Source organism: Coffea arabica, chromosome 10c (assembly GCF_036785885.1).
Source record: "Coffea arabica cultivar ET-39 chromosome 10c, Coffea Arabica ET-39 HiFi, whole genome shotgun sequence".
NCBI classification, from domain to species: domain Eukaryota; kingdom Viridiplantae; phylum Streptophyta; class Magnoliopsida; order Gentianales; family Rubiaceae; genus Coffea; species Coffea arabica.
The window spans coordinates 15504026-15527316 of NC_092329.1; positions in this window are offsets into that span (position 1 = coordinate 15504026).

The following is a 23291-nucleotide window of genomic DNA, read 5'->3' on the forward strand; positions in this document are numbered from 1 at the left end:
TTAAAAATGCGATGCATTTTAGCAGAAACATGATTTGCCTCCAAATAGGGCATAAGGACAAAATTGTGACAATCAAAGACCTTGAATCAAATCCAGTGATAAGCCAAAAGCCCCTTGACCTTAACAGCTTGTCATACTTCTAAAGCTATTCCTTAATTGGTTGTAGCACAATCCTTTATCTTGGTTGAAGGTAGGAAAGACCATCTTGAACTATTTCCTTGTGCATTTTATTATTACATTTATAGCCAGATTGCAAATTAATGCCCGTAGGCATAAAAAAACTGTATACTACTGGTGTTATGACTAGTTTCCATGAGAAGCTAATGAACTAACTTCAGCGCTAACTACAAAACAAATTTAATCATATTACTGAAAACAATTTCCCTATGCAACATAACTAAGATAATAAGTAGGGCTCATGTATGAAATAATAATAATAATAATAATAAAGTAACCATTAACCATCAAGAAATAGAGGTATATACGAGGATTAGAACCCAAAATAACAACTCTGCATTAAATATCGACCACTAAACAAAAAAGAAATATAGACATAATTTTATTCTTCTCTTTTTTTTTTGAGAAATTTAGAATTAATTTAGCTAATAGTGTTGATGTCCTCTTTTCATCGAAATTGATACGCTAAAACAACACCTATATTAAAGCGACAAGGGATTACAAATATCAATTCTAAAGGAGCAACTGGAGAAAGGTATTGAATTGAATTCATTGATATCCATTGGAGGAAAAACAGAATTTGCACAACAAAAAGCATAACCAATTTTCTAAATTATTGAAATTTGTACTCAAATATTGTGTTAGTGCCAAAATTTGCTATTTTAGTATTTACATTTATTCTGCCAGTGTCTATGTTGTACTATTAGCAAGAGTAGGGCCTTTGATCCGTGGAACATGTAGCTGATAAGGTGGGATTTAGGTTGGACCCTAATGGATATATGGGATGTATTATAGGATTGATAATGTAGATAAGTAGATTAAAATAAAGGAGTAATGTTGTTTTGGTCTTTAATGTCGATTCATGTGCCAAACTGGTCCTTAATATTTTGATTATTACAAATTTGGTCCTCAAATTTCTAATTTTAAACATATTTAAGAAATTGATGGAAACCTAACAATTCTATTGGTCAAAAACAATTTACCGTTGGTTAACAATTTTGATTTTGCACTTCTATTTTCCATTGTTTGGAGTTTGAAATTTATTAATTCTTAGGTTTCAAATAATGATGTTGAAAGTCTAAGATGAAGTGTGATGGAAATAAGATTGAAATTGCTTTAGATGTGTATTAGGAATTCTAATTAAACTTTTTTCTATTATGAAACAACTAAAGTATGGATGTCCCTTTGTATTCCCAAGAGAATTAATTCATGATTTATGGTTAAATTATGTATAGAAGTTACAATCCATAAATCTATTCTTGTAGTGGAAGAACCGTTTCATAGGTTTCTTCATATTCTTATGGTAATGGATGTTTAATAGGATTGATGTACTTTTAATCATAAGAATATCATTCTCCATTTCTCTACTCATTTCTCTAATATTTCAATTCCTATTATAATAGTTTATTTTATTAGTTTTACAACATTTTCTTCTTTTTTTGGTTCTGTATTTCATGTATTCATCCCACTAGTTTCTTATATCTTTTTTCTTCTTCGCATTATAGTTAGTCTCAAAATAGGCACACCATGCACAGTTAACATAAGTTGTACCATCTTTTCGCTTACATTAAATAGCAAATACTTAAATATATCAGCAATATATATTGTACAAAAATTTAGTTGATAATCTAATAAATTTCTTTTTCTTTTTTCTTTTTACATTTCACTAGGTTATCAATAAAGTTTCAAATCAAATAGATATTTTCTGAAATTATTTGAATTATTCAATAAATTTATCAATACACACGAACATTAAAATGATTACTAGAAAACTTTATCATTGGAACATTATATTTTAATAGAAAGAAAAATCGAGAACAAACAAGAGGAAATTTTTTCAAAAATCCCTAAAAGCAATTCGTAATGATGCTTAACCTCAGTAGTTAATTTAATCAAAATTTCTAACTAGCACCATTTGAAGCATTCATCCAACAATTTTACATGGAATTTGTGCAATAATAATTAGAATAAATTCATGTATTGCAATTATAATTCTCTTTTCATTATCTGTGTATACTTATTCAATTGTAATTATTTTAAAAATGATTAGCTCTTTAGGTTCAAAAACAGTGTTGCACCGATTCAAAATGTTTAGGACTTTATTTTTATAAACACATATGTTATATATTTAATTTAATTCACATTATATTTCATTTTAAAACCATAAGTAGGCTTATTTGAAATCTAAGGGACCATATTGATTGAAATTCTAAAAGTTAAAATTGTTGTCTAACATCAATTTGATTTTGATCATAGATATTGTGATTTTCTTGTTAGATGTTGTCCTAAATTTGCATAAAAAACTTTAGCAATTAAATTTTTTCTTGGTTGAATCATTAAGAACTATTTTGGCCCATGAGCTAAATGTTGGAGACAAAAAATATTCTCTGTGAAAACAAATTCTGAGTCTCAACATTCAATGGCACGAGACAATGTGGACAGTAATTGAGGTTAGGGGTGAGCAAATATGGTAACAACCAAATTCATACCCGATTTTAAATTCAATTTGAATTTGAAATCGGATATTTCTTTACTTTCCCCCCTAGTTCTAGGTGATAGATCTTGGAACTGTAATTCGAGATCTAGCCAGATCTGTTTGAAATAGGACCGTTTCTTTCTTTTGTAATGTTTTTAGAGCTCTTGTCCTGAATGCTGAATTCATTACTTTGTATTGAATTCTATAAATAATAGCTACAGGAAGAGTCCCTGTTTTGACTTTATAGTTAACGGTTTTTATGTTTAATGTTAGAGCATCTAAAATATTTTTGTTTTTTTAAGAGACTGTAAAGTTTGGAAAACAATCAAAATATACTGGTCCTCCACAGAAACTAGTTTCTGCCATTTCTAGGAGGGAATCATTGAATTCTAATAATCTACTATTTCTAAGACAAAGGAGTATAGATATGTCTAATCCTTCTCTTGTAAAAGGTTTGGCTGCAATTTGTACTAATCCAAAATGAATATAATTGTATTTTTCTTTATGTTTTTCTATTGTTCTTTTGGATAGTAGTTTGATTTCTTCATGATCGACATCTAAGGCTATAGTTTGTTTTACTGTTTTAATTGTATAGTCTGAAGTAGAAAACATCCACTTTTTTTCTCTTCACATAGATCGGTTTGAGTTTATTTAGGAATTTTTCAATTATCTATATCTTGATTAATGTCTGTTATATTGATTTCTTCTTTTAGTTTGGCGTTTGAAGAAGAACTAGAAGAGGTAGAATTAGTTCTAAAAAAGGAGGCCATGAGTAAAGAAAGGCAATTAAATAAGTTTAAATAAATAAATGAACTTTATATTCCTCTTCCCTTTGGTATAGAATTTTTCGGGATCCATGGAGGATAACCATTTTTCTAAACCGATTATAGCAAAGATAGTGAGAGCACTACAAGAAAATATCTAATCTTTTGAGAAAGACTAACTATACATAACAACCATATTTCCATTATAATAAAGATAGTATAGGATGTTACAAGAACATGTCTAAATCTTTTGAGAAAAACTAACTATGCATGACGACTATATTTCCAAACGAAATCACAATATCAATAGTATGAACCTATAAAACCAGATCTAATATCCAAACACTTCACCATCTTAGATCTCGGACCACAGGAATGTCAATATCCCTACAAGACTTACTACCAAATCCCATGGCCTTACCGTCTAGACCGAAGGTTGGCAATTACAGGCTCCATGTCCATAAAATAGATCTTAGTTCATAAATAGATACTAACAATCCTATAATAGGTTTGAATACATTAAATAATAATCACGAAGTTAACCAGCCATCAGACAGATCTAAACTTGTAGATTTATACTAGCAACATCATAAGTAGAGAAAGATGGTAATCACGAAATTAACCAATCTCATCAGACAGATCTAAACTAGTAACATCATAATAAGTAAAGAAAGATAACTATCACCCCATTTCCCCCTTTGACTCTGATACCAGACAGGATGAGGGGTTAGCCCCTTAAACCAGGAAAGTAAAGAAAATAAATTAAAATGAAAAAATAAGAATTAGGAAGTGGGTCGCAGTCGGACTACCACTAGTTAGTTTGTCAGTTTAGGTGGTAGAACCGATCATAAATTGTTAGTATAAATAGAATAAATAAAACAAGAACGAATGAAGGGATATAAGGTGGCTCAGCCGGCCATTCAATAGAATGAGATTGAATAACAGAATATAAAAGTTTGTAAGAAGAGTTACAAGGTTTGAAACTTACACAAGGCTTGCTTCCTTGTTTGATTTAAAAACTAAAAACTAAAACTAGTTTTTAGAGAGAAGGAGGAGAGGTTTCTTCAAACTAGAGAGTATTATCTTGAAAAAATGGTGTGTGAATGGTGTTGGATTTGATGGGTCTTTATAGCAAAATTTTCATTTGCTACAATGCCCGCTACAATGATTTTTACTGTTTGCTACAGTGTACAGTACCGCTACAGTGCGCCATATAGTTCATAGTTTGTCCTTTTGTTGCCGTGTTTGTACAGTAACTTGCCGGACTACTATAGTGACTTCCGATGCTACAGTGAGAATGATTTTTTCTGAATTTCTTGTTTTGATTGAGCCAGCTTGAATGTGTTTAGAAGCATATGTTTGTTTTTAGCAAATTTTTGCTAATAATTCTTGTTTTTTCTCCTGAATGATCTTGCCATATTCAGGTATTTGTGTTTCCCATTCTTTAAGCCAATGTTTATTGAGGATTAGCCTCTGAATTTTCCTTCGTTTCATGAAGCTCTAATCCTTCAAGTTTTGGACTATATAGTTTGTTGATTTTGCAGCAATGTTGTCATGTTTATACCTGAGGTGTGGAGGGATTCATTGACTAGCTTCTGTGTTGTAGAATACAACACTAAAGTATCTAATCTTGTCTCCTTACACTCCTGTTTGTAGGAATAATAATCTTTTGAAATATGCAGTATTATACTATCAACAAGCTTGGTTGGAATCCAGTTGTTCATTTTTCTGGATGTTGAGCTTGTGATTTTCCTGCAAAACAGAATTTATCAGTTTAAATGGTTTAAAGAAGGGTAGGAGGACATTAGGATCAGGGAGTTGATGTATTATGCCCTCTTCTGTGGTTAGGTAAAGAATTAGTTGACGAATAAAGGATATTCCTAATATAACATTGTTGGTTAGAAAAAAAGTATTTGGGATAGATACGGAGGAGAATTGGATTTGAATATCTGTTAGTTTGAAATTGACCTCAAGTTTAGCTCCATCAACGCCCCTTAGTACTTCTTTGATTTTTTCAAAGAATTGGGATGGAACAAGATTTTCAAGAATACAGCTTTGGTCTACCCAGTATCAAATAAGACTTCAGTTTCGATTACATAATTATTGCTAATTAGTAATCGGACTTGGGCCAAGTGATCTTTGTTTTCCTTGGATTTTTTTGGATAATTGGTTTAAGAATTCAGTATCATCCTGGATACTTGAATCAATGGGTTCTCTAATTGGTATTACATTTTGAAGAACAAGAATGTCAAGTTCTTGTTTAGTTTTGACTGCTCTAATTTCTTCTTTAAGAAGATCAATTTCTGTTTGGAGATTTTGAAGAGTCAGGGGTTTGATAGGTTTGGAAGGAAACCTATCAAGAATGTTTGTAAGATTATAGGTTTTGAGAAGTCTTGGGTCTTTGGTTAATGGATTCAAAGAGGTTGAGACTTGGTTCAGGGATTCTTTGAATTTATTTAGGTAGAGTTATTTTTTCTCTTTTTCAGGAATATCTTCAATGATGTCGAGGAGAAGGTTTTAATCCCTGGTCGATACATTGATTGTATGACCTTCTTTTTCCTTTTCATCATTAGTGGTTTGGGAGGAAGATGATGTTGAGATGTCATGCTCTAATTGATTGATATAATTCTCTTCTCGTTCAGAATCATCAGTATCTGATTCAATCAGAAGATTTGATATTTGGATTTTGATTTGGTCTTCTAGTCCTAAGGTATTGATTTTTTGGTTGAGTTTGTAATATCAGGCTATATGTCCAGGTTTGTGACATTTGTGACAGATAATTGGTGATGGGGTTGGTTCGATGATTTGAGGTGGTTGTATGGGAAATGGTCGTTTATTGGACTGGTATCTCTTTTTGTAATAGGAGGGTTTTTCAAAGTATTTTGTGAGTTTGGATTTTTGTAAGGTTTTTGTAACAATTTGGTAGTCCAAACTATTCACAGAAGGATCCAAGATCTTTTCTCCTTTGGGCTCGATCTTTGCAAGTTATCTGAGCATCTTGTCTTGTTGGCATATTTTGAGTGCGACCTGTAGGATTTGGCCGGTTAACTGTCCATAGGTTATTGTTTCCCATGGCACAGTCTCATTGTATTGAGTCCTAAACTCTTCTTGAACTAGGTCTCGCAATGATTTAGGAAGGTCGTCAAAGAATTTTTCTTTTCAATAGACTTTGTTACCGTCTGATCTTGCATATATTCTGGTTAAGAATGTGTCTTTGTACCATCTGAAGTCCAAGAGGCTTTTGCATTTGAGATTGTTTAGCAGCTCCGATGATTTTCCCCTGTATATTCCTGGATCACCGACGAATGTCTTTGCAATATTGAATATTAGTGTTGCCACCGCATCAGAAATGGTGTCTCCATCTTGTAGAATTGGTTTACCATTAATATCAATTTTGACTGCATTGAGAATATTGTCCTTGTCTTCTGTGGTGAGGTGTTCATCCCACCAACCTTTAAGTTGCCCAATAATCCTGTTATTAGAATATGGGCAGCTAGTTGATCAGTACAGTCATGTGATATTCGATAGACTGTTGCCACCATTGTCACTGTTGAAGGATTGTAAGAATATTGTATTTGAAAACTCCATCTATACTCCATTCATATATGTTGTTTGCATTATATGAATTTTGCAAGATGTTGGGTTTTCTTCAAGAATGATGTCTGGATAGGTAGCTCTGGAATAGTATAATTTTTGTGAATTTTTTCAATTGGTAATTTGGTTTTGTGAAGAAGAAGGTTGTAGTTTGTTTATGGTCAAATATTCTTGGAATTCTTCTTTGGTTGTTGTGCAGGCTGATTGGCTAACACTTGCGAATTCTTGATTATTTGATCCTTGTTTGGATGTTGGGGTAGAAAAGAATTGTTCTATTATGGCTATTTGTCTTGCTAATTGTGTTAATGGTTTGATTTGGAGGTCTTTATAGAATTTGGTTGGTATTTCATGTGTTTTAAAAAGTAGGTTTGATGAGGAGGTATTTATGGAAGGAGTTTTAGGAATATGCCTGATTAGAAGATATTCTCCAAGTGTCTGTAAGTACTTGTTGGTGTAGTTATTTTGTTCATAGATTCTCTGGATGTCCTTGCCATTGACTGTTCCTTCATCCTGGACAATTTTGAATTTGAATGGTTTGGCATTGATTTCTATTGACTTGTATGAGAAAGTGATTGATTTTGGTGGCGGAAGTTTTGTTTGAATTTCTCCTTCAGTTGTTTGTCACCTTTTTACCACATTTGTTGTTTGAGAAAAGGGATAATCAATCCCGTTTCTTTGTAAATATATCTCGAACCAATCAAAAAACTGGATATGTCTTTCTATTTTTCTAAGAAATCCATAAAATTCTTCTTGTATTTTTTGTTGACCTTGACCCTTGTATTTGTCAAAGAACCAGGTTCTATTAGCATGGTTATATTCTGCATAAAATTCTATCTTGAGATTCTGTTTGTCAATTTGATACTCCATAGTAATTACTCTCAATTTGTCAAGTTGAGAACGACTGTCCGCTATGGAGGAATATGTAGGAGATCTAGAAAATCCTTTCTGATCTGCATCATCAGAGAATCCATCTTGGATTTCTGAAGGAGTAGGCCTGCTAGTTGCATACCTTGCTTATGGAATTTTGGCAGAGAGATCTAGATCTTGAAATCGGTTGAGATATAAGAAGTCAGTGGCCTATTTGAGACTGATCTTCTTCCTATTGAGTGTCTAGGCTTATCCATACCGGTTGTTGATGAGGATGATGCCCTGAAACTCATAGATCTATCAAATTTGATTTGGACAGCTCCAGAAGCAAATTGTTGGATACTCGAAACCGTCGTATTCTGTATTGGGTCTGTTGGTGCTACTTTAGGAAGAGCGCAACTTTCTAGTAGTGTGATCTATCGTCTGGTATCAGAGCCAGAGAGGGAAGCAGGGTGATGGCTATCTTTCTTTACTTATTATGATATTGCTAGTATAGATCTATAAGTTTAGATCTGTCTGATGAGATTGTTTAATTTTGTGATTACCATCTTTCTCTACTTATGATGTTACTAGTATAGATCTACAAGTTTAGATCTGTCTGATGAGACTGGTTAATTTAGTGATTACTATCTAATATATTCAAACCTATTATAGTATCTATTTATGAACTAAGATCTGTTTTATGGACATGGAACCTGTAATTGCCAACCTCCAATCCAAGTGGTAAGGCCATGGGATTTGGCAGCAAGTCCTGTAGGGATATTGAGATCCTGTGGTTCGAGATCCAGGATGGTGAAGTGTTCAAAGATCAGATTTGGTTTCATAGATTCATACTATTGATATAATGATTTTGTGCAGAAATATAGTTGTTATGCATAGTTAATCTTTCTCAAAAGATTTAGATCTATTCTTGTAACATCCTTATTATCTTTATTATGATGAAAATATAGTCGTCATGTATAGTTAATCTTTCTCAAAAAGTTAGATCTTTTCTAGTAGTGTCCTCATTATCTTTGTTATAATCAATTTAGAAAAATAGTTATCCTCCATGGATTTCGAAGAATTCTGTGCCAAAGTGAAGAAAATTATAAGATTTGTTTAAATTATTTATTTGTCTAATTATTTATTTTCTTATTTTTGCTTATGGTTTCATCTGTTAGAACAAACTCCAAATCTCCCATTTATTCTTTAAACAACAAAACATTAGATGATCTTCAAACCAGAATTGCTCGAATTGAGCAATCAATTCTTATTCAAAATAAACTAGAAAACAAACCTTCTGAATTTCAGATTGACAAACAAAATCTTAGATCTGAATTCTTTGCAAATCACAACCATTTTAAAAGAAAATAATTTTTTGACAAATATCAGGGAGAAACCCGAAAAAAATATACAAAACTTTTATGACTGGTATGAGTCTCAAACTTCTCAAGTGTCTGCACTAGAACTCATAAAACCAATGCAAACTATATCAAAACATGTATCCTCTATGTCAAAAACTATAAAAACTCAGGTTTCTACACCAGATCTTGTTGATTCGGTCCAAACCAAGCAAAAACCTTTTTCAATTCATGAATCCATACCAGGATTTATAAACCTACCAGAACCAAAAAAATTCTTGGATAACAAACTTATAGATTCACTAGATCTTTCAAACTCGGCAGATTTATCAAACCAAGAGTCTATTGAAACTTCAAAAATTCAGGTTTCCGATCAACCAATCAACAATTCTGACAAGACCACTAGTCTTGAAACAAACATAGGATATTCCACAATAAATGTCTTAACCAAGACTCAACCTAGTACCAAACCAATAACTGTCAAAACCCTTCAAGCAAAAATTGTTGAAGAAAAAGTCCAAAGAGAAGATACTACTAAAAATACTTATAAACCTCTTATCAAACCTGTAGCTATTAGAGATTCACAAACAAGATTATCTCTTTTAAACAAGAAATCTAGAATTCGTCACAATCATCTATCTCAAACTTGTCTCATGATTTTAATCTCCCTTCCGGTAGCAAATTTATTTCTTGGAAAAACTCAAAAGAAAATTCTATAAATAATCAAGAAGAAATTTCCAAATTTTCTATATATTCTTACATAATTTACTAACAGTTGCAGCCTGATAAGCTGAAGGTACTTAATATCAAGTACCCAATCCTTAAGATGGAAACTTATACAAAAGAAGCATGATTTTTCAACAAATACAAGGAACAAATAGAGGAGACATGGATCTTCAACAAACTAGAAAGACAATCACAAATATAAGAAGTATTTTCTCAAATTGATCAGGCCAGAACTCAAATCAACATCTCAAGTAGATTGATGTTCGAGGTGTTCGGGCAAAAACAACATATTCAGCCTTTATATTCCTAGAAGAATAGGATTGATCATTCTTCTGCTAAAAAAAAAAAAAAAGAAGAATGGCAGCCTACTAAACAGGAGATTCAGGTTGTACCTTGATCAGTAAAATTGGTCATTCATGAAATTGAGATCAGAATTGACCAAAAAGCAGCCTATACCCATGCTAAGGATATTCTTATAATCTATTTAGAAAATAACTCTTCAATCTCTTGACCCAATTCATCCCTCAAACTCCTTTTACAAATATTTATTTTCCAAACTTACTTTTTAAACCTTTAGAGCAATCAGAAAATCAAAATTTTAGGATTGAACAATTCTTTCCAATTCCTTTGCCGAAACAAGAATTCAAAATCCAAAGAACTACCTTGGTTAATACCATACAAAACTTCCAAGGGTCTTCTACCCTAAATAAGTCATATCCAAACTCTTTCTTATAAGAGTACACTCCCAACCAAGAAAACACCCAAAATCTATACCACCGTCAAATGATCCATTCTGATACTTTGGGATAAAACTCAATATCCTTCAACATTCATGCAATACAGATGGCATCTATGGATGGAGCATAAATTGAATATTCAAATACAATCTTCTTATGACATCTCAACAAATAACAACCACAACAATACCTAATCATATGCCACATGGCTGCAAACAGTTAGCTATTCATATTCTATCTACAGGATTTGTTGGGCAATGTTGGGAAGAACATCTCATCATGGAAAACAGAAATATTATTCACAACCTCTTCAAGGATGAATATGATTTACAAGATAGGAACATCCTCCAAGAAATAGTGATATTCAATATCCCGGAAATATTCACATCTGATGATGATTCAGGAATAGCCCAAGAAGATTCATCAAAACTATTTCCAAACTCCAGCAGATATCAACATATATTCAGAGACAAGGTTCATAATAGAGATTTCTTCAAAGGCCTTCTTAGATTCCAATACAAGAAGATTAAACTTTGGGAAGAAACAACTTCTGAACAGAACCAACAAGCAGGCCGGCTCCCCAAACGACCGTAGAAGAACAGGCCCAAGAAAGAAATCTTGGACACTTTGGGTTATCCAACTACCAAACAAAGTCCAAACTTGAAAGCCCTTTCTCTTCCACAAAACAACCAGCCTTATCCACTTTCAAAACCTATAAATCTAAACATATAGTCCAATACTACAAATCCAACCAAAAAATCAATATCTTAGAACTAGCAGGTCAAATCAAAACCCAACCGTTAAATGTTTTGATCGAATTAGATATTGACAAATCTGAATGAGAAGAAGATTATGACCATTATATTCCAACATTTTCCTTCCAAACCACTAGTGTTGAAGATGAAAAAGAATGACCAATGGTTAAAGGCCAAAACCTTCTTCCCAACATCATTGAAGAAATAGAAAAAAGACAACCTTACGGGGACCAAGTTTCGAATCCTTTAATCAAAATCTTTCTCTTTGATATTCCAAAAAAGACATCTTCAAAAACCCTAAACAAAATCTTTGCAAATCAAAACTCCAGGATTTTCTGAAAATCCTTGATAAATTTCCTATTCGGAATCCTCAAAAAGAATCGACCAACCTTGTGAACCTAAATAACAATTCTCAGGAATATTCAGTCCAAATACTATTATTAATTGTTGGCAATTATGTAATCGAAACTAAAGTCTTATTTGATACAGGGATAGACTACAGCTATATTATTGAAAACCTCATTCCAATCCAAATTTTAGAAGTCCTTAGAAAAACCAACAATCCCAAACTCAATGTCATATTCAAATTTCCAAATGTACAAAGCCAATTCTCAAATACCTTCTTTTTAACCAAGTATCTGACTAACCATATCATTTTAGAAACATCCTTTCTTAACCAATTAGTTCTTGTTCGAATCACTTGTAAAGGGATAATACCCTAAATTTTTAATCATATATTCTTTAAACTAACTAATTCTTTGTGCAGAAACATGGCAGGTGAAGAAAACTCATCATCATATAATCCAGAAGAGAAACAACCAAATAACTGTCTCTTCGATGGATACTCTAATTGGATAAAACTTTTTTCGAAGAAATATCCAGCAATCAAACTAATGAAGGCTAAACATTAGCAGATTGGAATCAAGCCAATGAAGGTCAATTGACAAATTGGGATTGGATCCCTGATGAATCATCCTCAAATTGGATACCTGCAAAATCCACTTCAAATTGGGTACCTGATGAAACAATCTCAAACCAATTTTAAGCAATTGATGAGACTTCAACAATAAACTGAATTCAGGAAACTGAAGATCCTACTACTCAGTCCTTCTAGATCAAACTCCAAAATGATACTTTTTCATGTCTCTGGATGGAATATCACTATATCAAAAATTTGAGAAAAAAATTCAGAATAAAAAACTTTGATATCATATATTTTAATAGGGATACTGAAGAAAGAATCCCTTGCTACAACGTGCACAGATACAATCATATTAGGGCAACAAACTCAAACCACTCGATACAAACATTGAAAGAACAACGCTTCATGCAAAGAAGAAATATTCAAAGAATGGTTCTCAACAAATACTTATCTGAAAAACAAAGAGTCAATACATAGCATTACAAGGAATGGATCAAAGAAGCATTGAAAAAATTATCAGCAATGATTTGTTGAACAAATACTTCTAAAAAATCATTCTTACTGTAGCACCGGAAGTACTGTAGCAATTCGGCAAGTTACTATGCAAACACAGTAACAAAAAGATAAACTGTTCACTGTAGCGCATACTGTGGCGGTACTGTACACTGTAGCAAACAGTAAAAATTACTATAACGGGTACTTATTAACACAAAAATTTTGCTATAAATACCCCTCAAACCCAACACAATACACACACCATTTCTTCAAGACAATTCTCTCTCTAGTTTGAAGAAACCTCTCCTCCTTCTCTCTATAAGCTAGTTTTTAGTTTTAATTTTTAGATTCAAACAATGAAGCAAGCCTTGAGCAAGTTTAAACCTTTGTAAGTTTTCTTACAAACTCTTATATTCTATTATTCAATTTAATTCTATTGAATGGTCGGCTGAGCCGTCTTATATCCCTTTATTCATTCTTGTTTTATTTATTCTGTTTATACTAACCATCCATGACCGGTTATACCGCCTAAACTAACAATCTAACCAGTGGCAATTCGATTGTAACCCACTTTCTAATTCTTATGCTTTCATTTTAATTTATTTTATTTATTTTCATGATTTAAGGGTTAACCTCTCGTCCCTTCTGGTATCAAAGCCAGAGACGTAGGTAATGAATTTGAATTGATCTTCAAATTCAAAATATTAGAGCCACTTACTGGTATCCCATTTGTTATGAACCTTGTTTCTATTTGATCTTGTTAGGAATATATATCTATTGGAGTTTTAGAATAACTTTGATGAATCCTCTTGGGCTATTCCCGAATCATCATCAGATATGAATTCGTCTAGGATATATATAGTATTGAATTCTATTATTTCTGGGAAGATGTTCCTGTCTTGTAGATCTTTTTACTATTTGCTACAGTGTACAGTACCGCTACAGTGCACAGTTTGTCTTTTGTTACTGTGTTTGCACAGTAATTTGTCGGACTGCTACAGTGCTTTCGGTGCTACAGTAAGAATCATTTTTTTTTCTAAATTTTCTGATTAAGTCAACTTGAATGTTTTGTAGAAGCTTTTTTTTTAGCAAATCATTGCTGATAATTCTTTTAATGCTTCTTTCATCCATTTCTTGTAATGCTTGTATCGACTCCTTGTTTTTCAAGTAAATATTTGTTAAGAGCCATTTTTTGAATATTTCTTCTTTGCATGAAGCATTGTTCTTTCAATGTTTGTACCGACTAGTTTGAGTTTATTAGCTCCGATATGATTGTATCTATGCGTATTGTAGCAAGGGATTCTTTCTCCAGTATCCCTGTTAAAGTATATGTTATCAAAGTTTCTGATTTTGGATTCTTTTCTCTTGTTTTCGAGATAGTGATATTCCATCCATAGACATGAGAAAGTATCATCTCTGAGTTTGGTCTGGAAGGATTGAGTAGTAGGATCTTCGAAAATTAGAAATGGATTTTCATCCTCTTCAGTTTCTTGAATCCAATTTATTGTTGAAGTTTCATCAATTGCTTGGAATTAGTTTGAGATTGTTTCATCAGGTACCCAATTTGAAATAGATTCTGCAGGTATCCAATTTGAAGGATGATTCATCAGGGATCCAATCCCAAATTGTTGGTTGACCTTCATTGCCTTGATTCCAATTTAATGATGTTTGGCCTTCATTAATTTGGTCACTGGATATTTCTTCGAAGAAGTTTGTATCCAATTAGAATATCCATCAAAGAAACAGTTGTTTGCTTGTTTCTCTTCTGGATTATATGATGATGAGCTTCCTGCCATGTTTCTGCACAAAGAATTTGTTAGTCTAAAAAATATATGATTAAAAAGTTAGGATATTATCCCTTTATAAGTGATATGAAAAGGGACCAATTGGTTGAGAAAGGATGTTCCTAAAATGATATGGTTAGTTAGATACTTAGTTAAAAATAAAGTATCTGAGAATTGAATTTGTAGATTGGAAATTTGAATTCGATATTAAGTTTGGGGTTGTTGGTATCTTTAAGAATTTCTAAAATTTGGTTTGAAATGTGGTTTTCAGGAATATAGTAGTGGTCTGTCCCTGTATCAAATAGGACTTTAGTTTTGATTAGATAATTGCCAACAATTAGTAATCGTATTTCGATCGAATATTCTTGAAGTAACTAAGGGTTGTTATTCAGGTTTACAAGGTTAGTTGTTTCTTTTTGAGAATTTTGAATATGCAATTTGTCAAGGATTTCTAGGGGATCCTAGAGTTTTGGTTTGCAAAGGTTTTGTTTAGAGATTTTGAAACTGTCTTTTTTCGGAATATCAAAGAGAAGATTTTTGGTTAAAGGATTCGAAACTTAGTTTAGGTAGGGTTATCTTTTTTCTATTTCTTCAATGATGCTGAGAAGAACGTTTTGGTCTTTGACCATAGGTCCTTTTTTTTCATCTTCATCACTGGTGGTTTGAAAGGAAGATGTTGGAATATAATCTTCTTTTCGTTCTGATTTGATCAAAAGATTTGACAGTTGGGCTTTGATTTGGCCTGCTAGTTCTAAGATATTAATTTTTTTAGTTGGATTTGTAATGTTGGGCTATATGTTTAGATTTATGGGTTTTGAAGGTGGATAAGGCTGGTTGTTTTGTAGGAGAGAAAGGGTATTCACAGTTTTCTATAGTTATGGGCTTTTTTCTGGGCTTTTATGATAACTAGATAGCTCAAACTGTTTGTAAAGGGGTCCAAAATTTCTCTCTGGGGACTGTTCTTCTGCAGGTTGTTTGGGAATCTAGCTTGTTTGTTGGTTCTATTTATAAGTTATTTCTTTCCAAGGCTTAATCTTCTTGTATTGGGAACTGAGAAGGCCTTTGAAGGAATCTCTATTACGAACCTTGTTTCTATATGATCTTATCAGGAATATATATCTACTGGAGTTTGGGAATAGCTTTGATGAATCCTCTTGGGCTATTCATGAATCATCATTAGATATGAATTCGTCTAGGATAGATATAGTATTGAATTCCATTATTTTTGGGAAGATGTTCCTGTCTTGTAGATCAGATTCATCCTTGTTGACGAAGATGTTGTGAATAATATTTCTATCTTCTATGGTGAGATGTTCTTTTCACTATTCTTTGAATTGCCCAATAATTCCTGTGAATACGATATGAACAGCTAACTATTTATACCCATGTGACATAACAGTGGTTGTCATCTGTTGAGATATCATAAGAAGATTGCATGCGAATATTCCATCTTTGCTCCATCCATAGATGCCATTTGTATTATATGAATGTTGAAGGATATTGGATTTTATCGTGAAAATATCATAATGGATCATTTCATGGAGGTATAGATTTTGTAAAAAAGGGTTTGAATATAATTTATTTAGGGTAGAAGACCCTTGGACGTTTTGTATGGTTTTAATCATTGTGGTTTTTTGGATTTTCAATTTTGGTTTGGGTAATGGAATAAGAAAGGATTATTCACTCCTAACTTTTTGGTTTCCTGATTGATCTAAAGGCTTGAAAAGTAAGTTTGAGAAGTAGGTATTTGGAAAAGGAGTTTTTGGGATAGATTGACTAAAGAGATTGAAGAGGTATTTTTCTGGATAGATAGTAAGAATCTTCTTGGCATGGGTATAGGCTGCTTCTTGGTCAATTCTGATTTCAATTTCATTATTGACCAATTTTGCCGATGAAGGTTCAGCCTGAATATCCTGTTTAGCAGTCTGCCATTCTTTATTTTTTGTTTGAGCACAGGGATGGTCAATCTTCTTCGAAGAATATAAAGGCTGAATGTGTGTTGGTTTGTCCGGACATCTCGAATATCTCCCTTCTTGGGATGTTACCTTGAGTTCTGGCCAGATTGGTTTGAGAGGAAGATACTTCTTGGTTTTGAGACCATTTTTGTAGTTTGTTGAAGATCCATGTCTTCTCCGTTTGTCCCTTATATTTGTTGGAAAACCATGCTTCTTCTGTATAAGTTTCTACCTTGAAATTTGGGTACTTGATATTAGGTACCTTCAACTTATCAGACTACAACTGGTTATATGTTATGAAAGAATATATAGAAAATTTGAAAAATTTTTCTTGATTATTTATAGAATTTTTTTTTAGTTATTCCAAGAAATAAGTTTGCTACTGGAAGGGAGATTAAATTCATGAGACAAGTTTGAGATAGATGTTTGTGAATAATTTTGGGTCATTTGTTTAAAAGAGATAATCTTTGTTCTTGAATTCTTAATAGCTACATGTTTGATAAGAGGTTGAGAAGGATTTTTAGTGGTATCTTCTCCAATGGTTGATTGGACTGTTTTCTCGATTGTTTTAACTTCCCGTTTGAGAAAAGCAATTTCTGTTTGAAGATCTTTGGCAATTATTAGCTTGGTATTAGGTTGAACATTGGTTAAGATATTTATTGTAGAGTATCCTATATCTATGTTTTAAGAGGTATTTGAATTGATCTTCAAATTCAATTTGAATTTGAAATCGAATATTTGGTAATTTGGTACAAAAATGGTATTTACCAAATTCATCGAATTCAAATGTGGTATGAAATAGGTAATGAGATTATCAATTTGGTAATAATCAATTTTGATTTCAAATTCAGTAAAACGAAATAGGGTACTGTATCACCGTATTTGAATACCAAATTAGTTTATAAATTTGTATAATATATTTAAAAATGCTATATTGTATTAGTATATACAACTAATATACTATTATATTGTATTGGTAAATGCTATTAATAATAGTTTTTTTTTACTTAAAACTTATAGTACTTTATTTCCAACATAATAATAATAATAATAATGTTCACGAGGACTGAGAAAAACATCAGCAAGTCAACAAGCAAATCCTACTCCAACAACGAGAGACACTTGGAAAAGACTAGAAAAACCCTAAAGCCAAATGGGCATAATAACTCCTTAAAACTAAAAACTCAGATTACAGAGGAGAATCCTGCATTCTACTACAACGACTGATGACTTAATAGCTGGCAACGTATCCTCGATCATAAGCAGGGGCACCACCATATCTAGGGTAAGATTGTGCTCTGGTGAAATACTGCTGGTTTGGTCCATCCAAATAGCTGGAGCATTGTCTGTGCTGCCACCACAGCATCTCCACATATTTCTCCAACTTTCCTAGCTTGTACATTAGCATGTTTGCATTCACGCAGCCCGATAGTTCAATTATTCCATCTTTATGCATCTGGAAGTGTCGTATACCTTGGGTTGAGCCGACCACTTTGCCTAACTTGTACAGAGCTTTTGATGTTCCTCTTCTGCCCATCTCCCATCTCAGTATAAAGCCATGAATGTAGTGGCCTCTTTCGGATAAACCCTGGGCACAACATCCATGAAGGACTTGGAAGACTTGAAGAACTTCATAGTAGGAGTATCACTTTTGTTGGTTGTTAAGGTTGTGATATTATATGGCTATTAATAATAATTAGTATATAGTTATAGTATTATCATGTATTGTACTTATGATAATAATAAATTAATAATATATAATGATATACAACATAACTATAATACTTATTCTTTTATACATGATTAGAATTAGATAATAATTAATAAGTATAAGTACAACACTAAATATTAAACAATAAACATCATTAGTAATTAGAATTTAGATATTGGTAGTTTGACACATCATTCATGTTTGAATTATTGAATATTTGAATCTGTAACTTGTATTTTCCAAGTATTAGTATGCTCTAAAATATATAATATGTGAATTTATATTCTGTATTCACTAACCTTAAGGTCTTAAGCATCGACAAGACAACTAAGTAGTCAAAGCGAATGCATATGAATTGTATGTCAAGGATCATTGTAACTTATATCATTTATCATTGATCAAATGAATAGTAATTAATCATTGATCATTGTAATTTGTAAGTTTGTAACTAATATCACTTATCACTAGCAGTAATCATTGTAATGTGTAAGTTTGTAACTAATATTATTTATCATTAATCGTTGTAAATTACAAGTTTATAAAATATCACTAATCAATGTACAGTCTAAGTTACGTTTTTATTTAAATTATCACTTTTATCTGTTCCTTAAATTATTGATCAAGGATTTAAGATATAACTAGGTATAGGTGATCAAATGAATACAAATTAAACTATGAAATGATTAGAACATGACTAATGTGTTAAATTATGAAAAAAAATTGGGGGATCAAATCATCAATAATTTTTAAATCATTGAGGAGCATAATGAATGTATAATAATTTAGAGTCCCAATTTGCAAATTAAAAATTACAAAATCACTCATGTTATCAAAAACAAAAAGTGTTGTCCAAATTCCCAATTCACAATCCCCAAATCCCAAATCAATCTAAAAAACAAAAACCAAGCCTAAAGATGAAGCCTTCTTCTTCTTCTTGTTCTCCTCTCTGCCTTCACTCCCAAATCAATCTCCTCTCTACTGCACTCTATGTCTCCACCTCAATCCTCACTTCACCTTAGTCCTCATTTGTCAGTTCATCTGTAAGACTTTCATCTATACGCTGTACTGGTTCATCACTGCCAAAGCCAAAGTGCCAGTCGCTGCTCATCTTGGTTCATTGCTGTGTTGGTTCACTTAGGTAAGTTCGTATATCCCTAAACTATCCCTTTTATGTTTGATTTTTGCTTAATTACTTTAAATCAGTGCCATTTAGTGTTTGATTTAACTTGTCAGCTTAGCTCAATAGTTTCGATGTCGTTATGTTGCCTATTTTGTGAGGCTAAAATTATGAATTGATTGTTGATTTGAGCAACAATTTTATAGTTGCATAAAGGCATAAAGCTGAGATTTTACAATTGACATGAGTTTTTGCATTATTCTCCAAATTATTGCAGCCATGTCTACTAGAAGTACTAACAATCCCAATCAAGCCACGACATCACCAGATTGGTCACTGAAAGTCCTACTCCAGCTCCAGCTCCTAGCTCGGCAGATTCAAGAGAAGGAGGGTCAAAGAAGTGAGGTCCCTATAAGAAAAGATCTACAGTGTGGTCACACTTCAAAAAAGTTTTTGAGGGTAAGATTAGATATGGTGAATGCTTTTATTGTGAGAAATGTATAGCTATTGATGGTAGGACTAATGGTACAACTAATTTGAGAAATCATATAACCAGATGCCCTAAGAATCCTAACAACAAAAACACTAATCAGCCTACATTGTGTTTTGGGGAAACTGAAACAACGGATAGGGAAACCAGGGTTACACTTTTATCATGAAAATTTGATGCCGAGTTAATTAGAAAAAAATTGCTTATATAGTGATTGTAGATGAATTACCTTTTAAACACGTTGAAGGCATTGGATTTAAAGAAGTCATGCGTGCTGCTTGTCCTCAATTTAGAATGCCTTCTAGATGGATGGTCTCTAGGGATTGTTATCAACTTTATTTGGGTGAAAGAACAAAATTGAAAATTTTGTTCAGGTACAATTCTAGTAAGATCTGTCTCACAACAGATTCTTGGACTTCAATTCAAAGAATTAATTATATGTGTCTTACAGCTCATTTGTTGATAATGACTAGAACTTAAACAAAAAGGTTATAAGTTTTGTTCCCATTTCTAGTCATAAGGGTGTTGATATTGGGCAAGCTGTAGAGAAATGTCTGCTTGTGTGGGGAATTGATAATATTTTTAGAATTACTGTTGACAATGCTAGTTCAAATAACACTGCAATTTCTTATTTGAGGGGGGAAATTGTTAATTTCAAAAATCTGTTTTGGAGAGACAGTGGCTTCATGTTAGGTGTGTTGCTCATATAATAAATTTAGTAGTTGATGATGGTTTGAAAAAGAGCTTGGTAACTCTATTGATTCTGTTCATGCAGCTATGAGGTATGTAAGATTTTAGAAAGTGTGCTACAGTTGAAAAAAATAGAATCATAAAAATTGTTGTGTTTGGATTGTCCTACTAGGTGGAATTCCACCTACTTGATGTTAGATGTAGCCCAAATATATGGTGAGCTTTTGACAGGTTCGCACTAGAGGACCCTTACATGATTCAAGAACTTGATTCTATACCAACATCAACTGATTGGAGGAAAGCTAGATATCTAAATTAGTTTTTGGAAAATTTTTGTGAATTAACTTAGAAGGCCTCTGGGTCTAAGCATGTCACTTGCAACACCTTTTATCAAGACATTAGCAGCATGAATGCAGTCTTAAACAACATGATGGAAAGTGATAACCAAGAAGTGGCTGTCATGGCATTCGGAATGAAAGAAAAGTATGATAAGTATTGGGGGAAAAAAATGAACATGCTTTTTTTGTTGCCCCCATTCTTGATTCATGTATTAAATTTGAGTATGTAGAGCTTGTGCTTAAGAAAATGTATGGAGATAAGTGCATATTTTATGTGTGTTTAGTGTGTTTTATTAGTTAGTTTTGGTATGTTTTATTTACTTTTATAGCTAATTAACTAGAATTTTAGTAAAAATGCATATTTTGCAGTTTAAGTGGTAAAAATTGCATTTATGTGGATTTTAATGGCAAAAACTCCATGTTTTGTAGGTTTAATGACTCAATCGTCAAATAGAGTGAATTGTGAAGATAATTGGATGATTAAAGATGGTTTGAAGTGATAAAAATAGAATATGAAGTGCAAAAGAGGAAATGCAATCAAGAACGAAAGGAAGCAAGTTTCATAGCTTTGACACATTATGATATTTTAGCAATATCTTGAGCTAAAAGCATCGGATTGAGGTGATTCTTATACCATTTTGAAGCAAAGAGACAGATCTACATTTGGTATGAAGACATCAAAATCCAGTTCAGTCGTTTTCCTTATCAAAAAGTCGAAATACAGAAGTGCATGTGCATGGTTGAAAGCTGAAATAGAACTCTTACCAGTTGATGGTATTTTGGTCATATCTCGGTCCACAGAGCTCCAAATTGGATGATTCTTGAAGTATTGGAAAGCTAACTCAAAGAGCTATAACTTTCATGTTTTGCACAAGAGTTAGGTCGCCCTCCATCATTGAGAAAATAGTAATTGAAATGTTATATTCACAGAAGTGAATACGCGACTCTTGAATACGCGAGTTGAAGTTGCATATTCTGGCATATTGTAGCCTGATTTCTGCAATTTTCTTAGCCACTTGCTTTGCTTTCACACTACTTTCCAGCTTCACTCCAGACAAGAATTTCAGCTGCACATGTTCAAGGAACCTTTTGGATGAAAAAAAGGAGCTTTATGTCTCGTCCAAAAACTACTTTTTGACTCTCTCAACATTAAAGACGTTAGAATCATTAGAAGAGGAGAGAATATGGCATTAAAAGAAATTATTATCATATTTTAGCATTACAGCTTAGTAATGAGTCTTGTCTTGTTCTCTCTAGTTAGAACTTTTGTGAGAACAGTTGGAGACTTCATTGTACAACTCATTTGTTGAAGAAATAGAAGATCATTGGAAGCTTCTTCACTAATCTTGGCTAAGTTTTCTTTATCTATCTTTTGCTTGTGATTCAATATGTATTCATGCAATGAAGCAATGTTCTTTCTTGTTATTTATTATATGAGTAGCTAAATTTCTAGGTCTAGGGAATAGATGAAGCTTACGGCTACTTGATATAAAATGAATATAATTTACACTTGTTACTGTGATGCCCCTATTTTTTCCAAGGGCGAATCTAACGATATCGGCGGGACGCCTGCCATACCACCTGTGACGCCCCCACTTCTCCTAAGGGCAAACCCTAGGGTATTGGCAGGACGCCTACCTATCTCGCACCAGGACTCAATATTTAAAATGAGAAAATAGATTTCACGCTAAAAGAAAGTTCTATTTACTCGATTACAGCTTCAAAAGTTGCAAAGACTAGTACATCAAGTCATACATACCACGAGTACCAAAAAGTAAACCCTAGAAAAGCTGATAGCTACAACCACCACGATAACCATATACATCTTACTAGTCAACTTATAACAAGTGTAATTCAACTATTCTATAGCCCAAAAGTTTCAACACCTTCCCGAGCGATCCCTGCATCGACCCCCTGCTAAGAAAAACAAATGGAATGGGATAAACTATATGCTTAGTGAATAATTGGGGTTAAATGTAAAAGCACATTCAAATAAACATATAAATCCAAAATATCAATACAGAAATGTAACATCACAATGGTAGGATACGGGTGGCTCCAAAGCCAATTTAATTCCCCGAGCTTGAACGCCTGTTGACACTCCGTCAACCAAAGTACTCATGGTCTGTAGACTCCACTTAATTTTCCCACTCACCTTATCAACCCCCGCTGGCCAATCAACAGCACACAGCAGTTCAAGCGAAACAAAATCACTTAACTTTAATCAAAGCTTTAACAAAGAACTAAATCCCAAAGTTAGCATGGAACTAATTTCGACAAAACCCCGGCTAGCTCGAATTGTTTGTCTACCTTTGGAACCGGGCTGGAACCAAGCCCTGAGATATCCGATCTC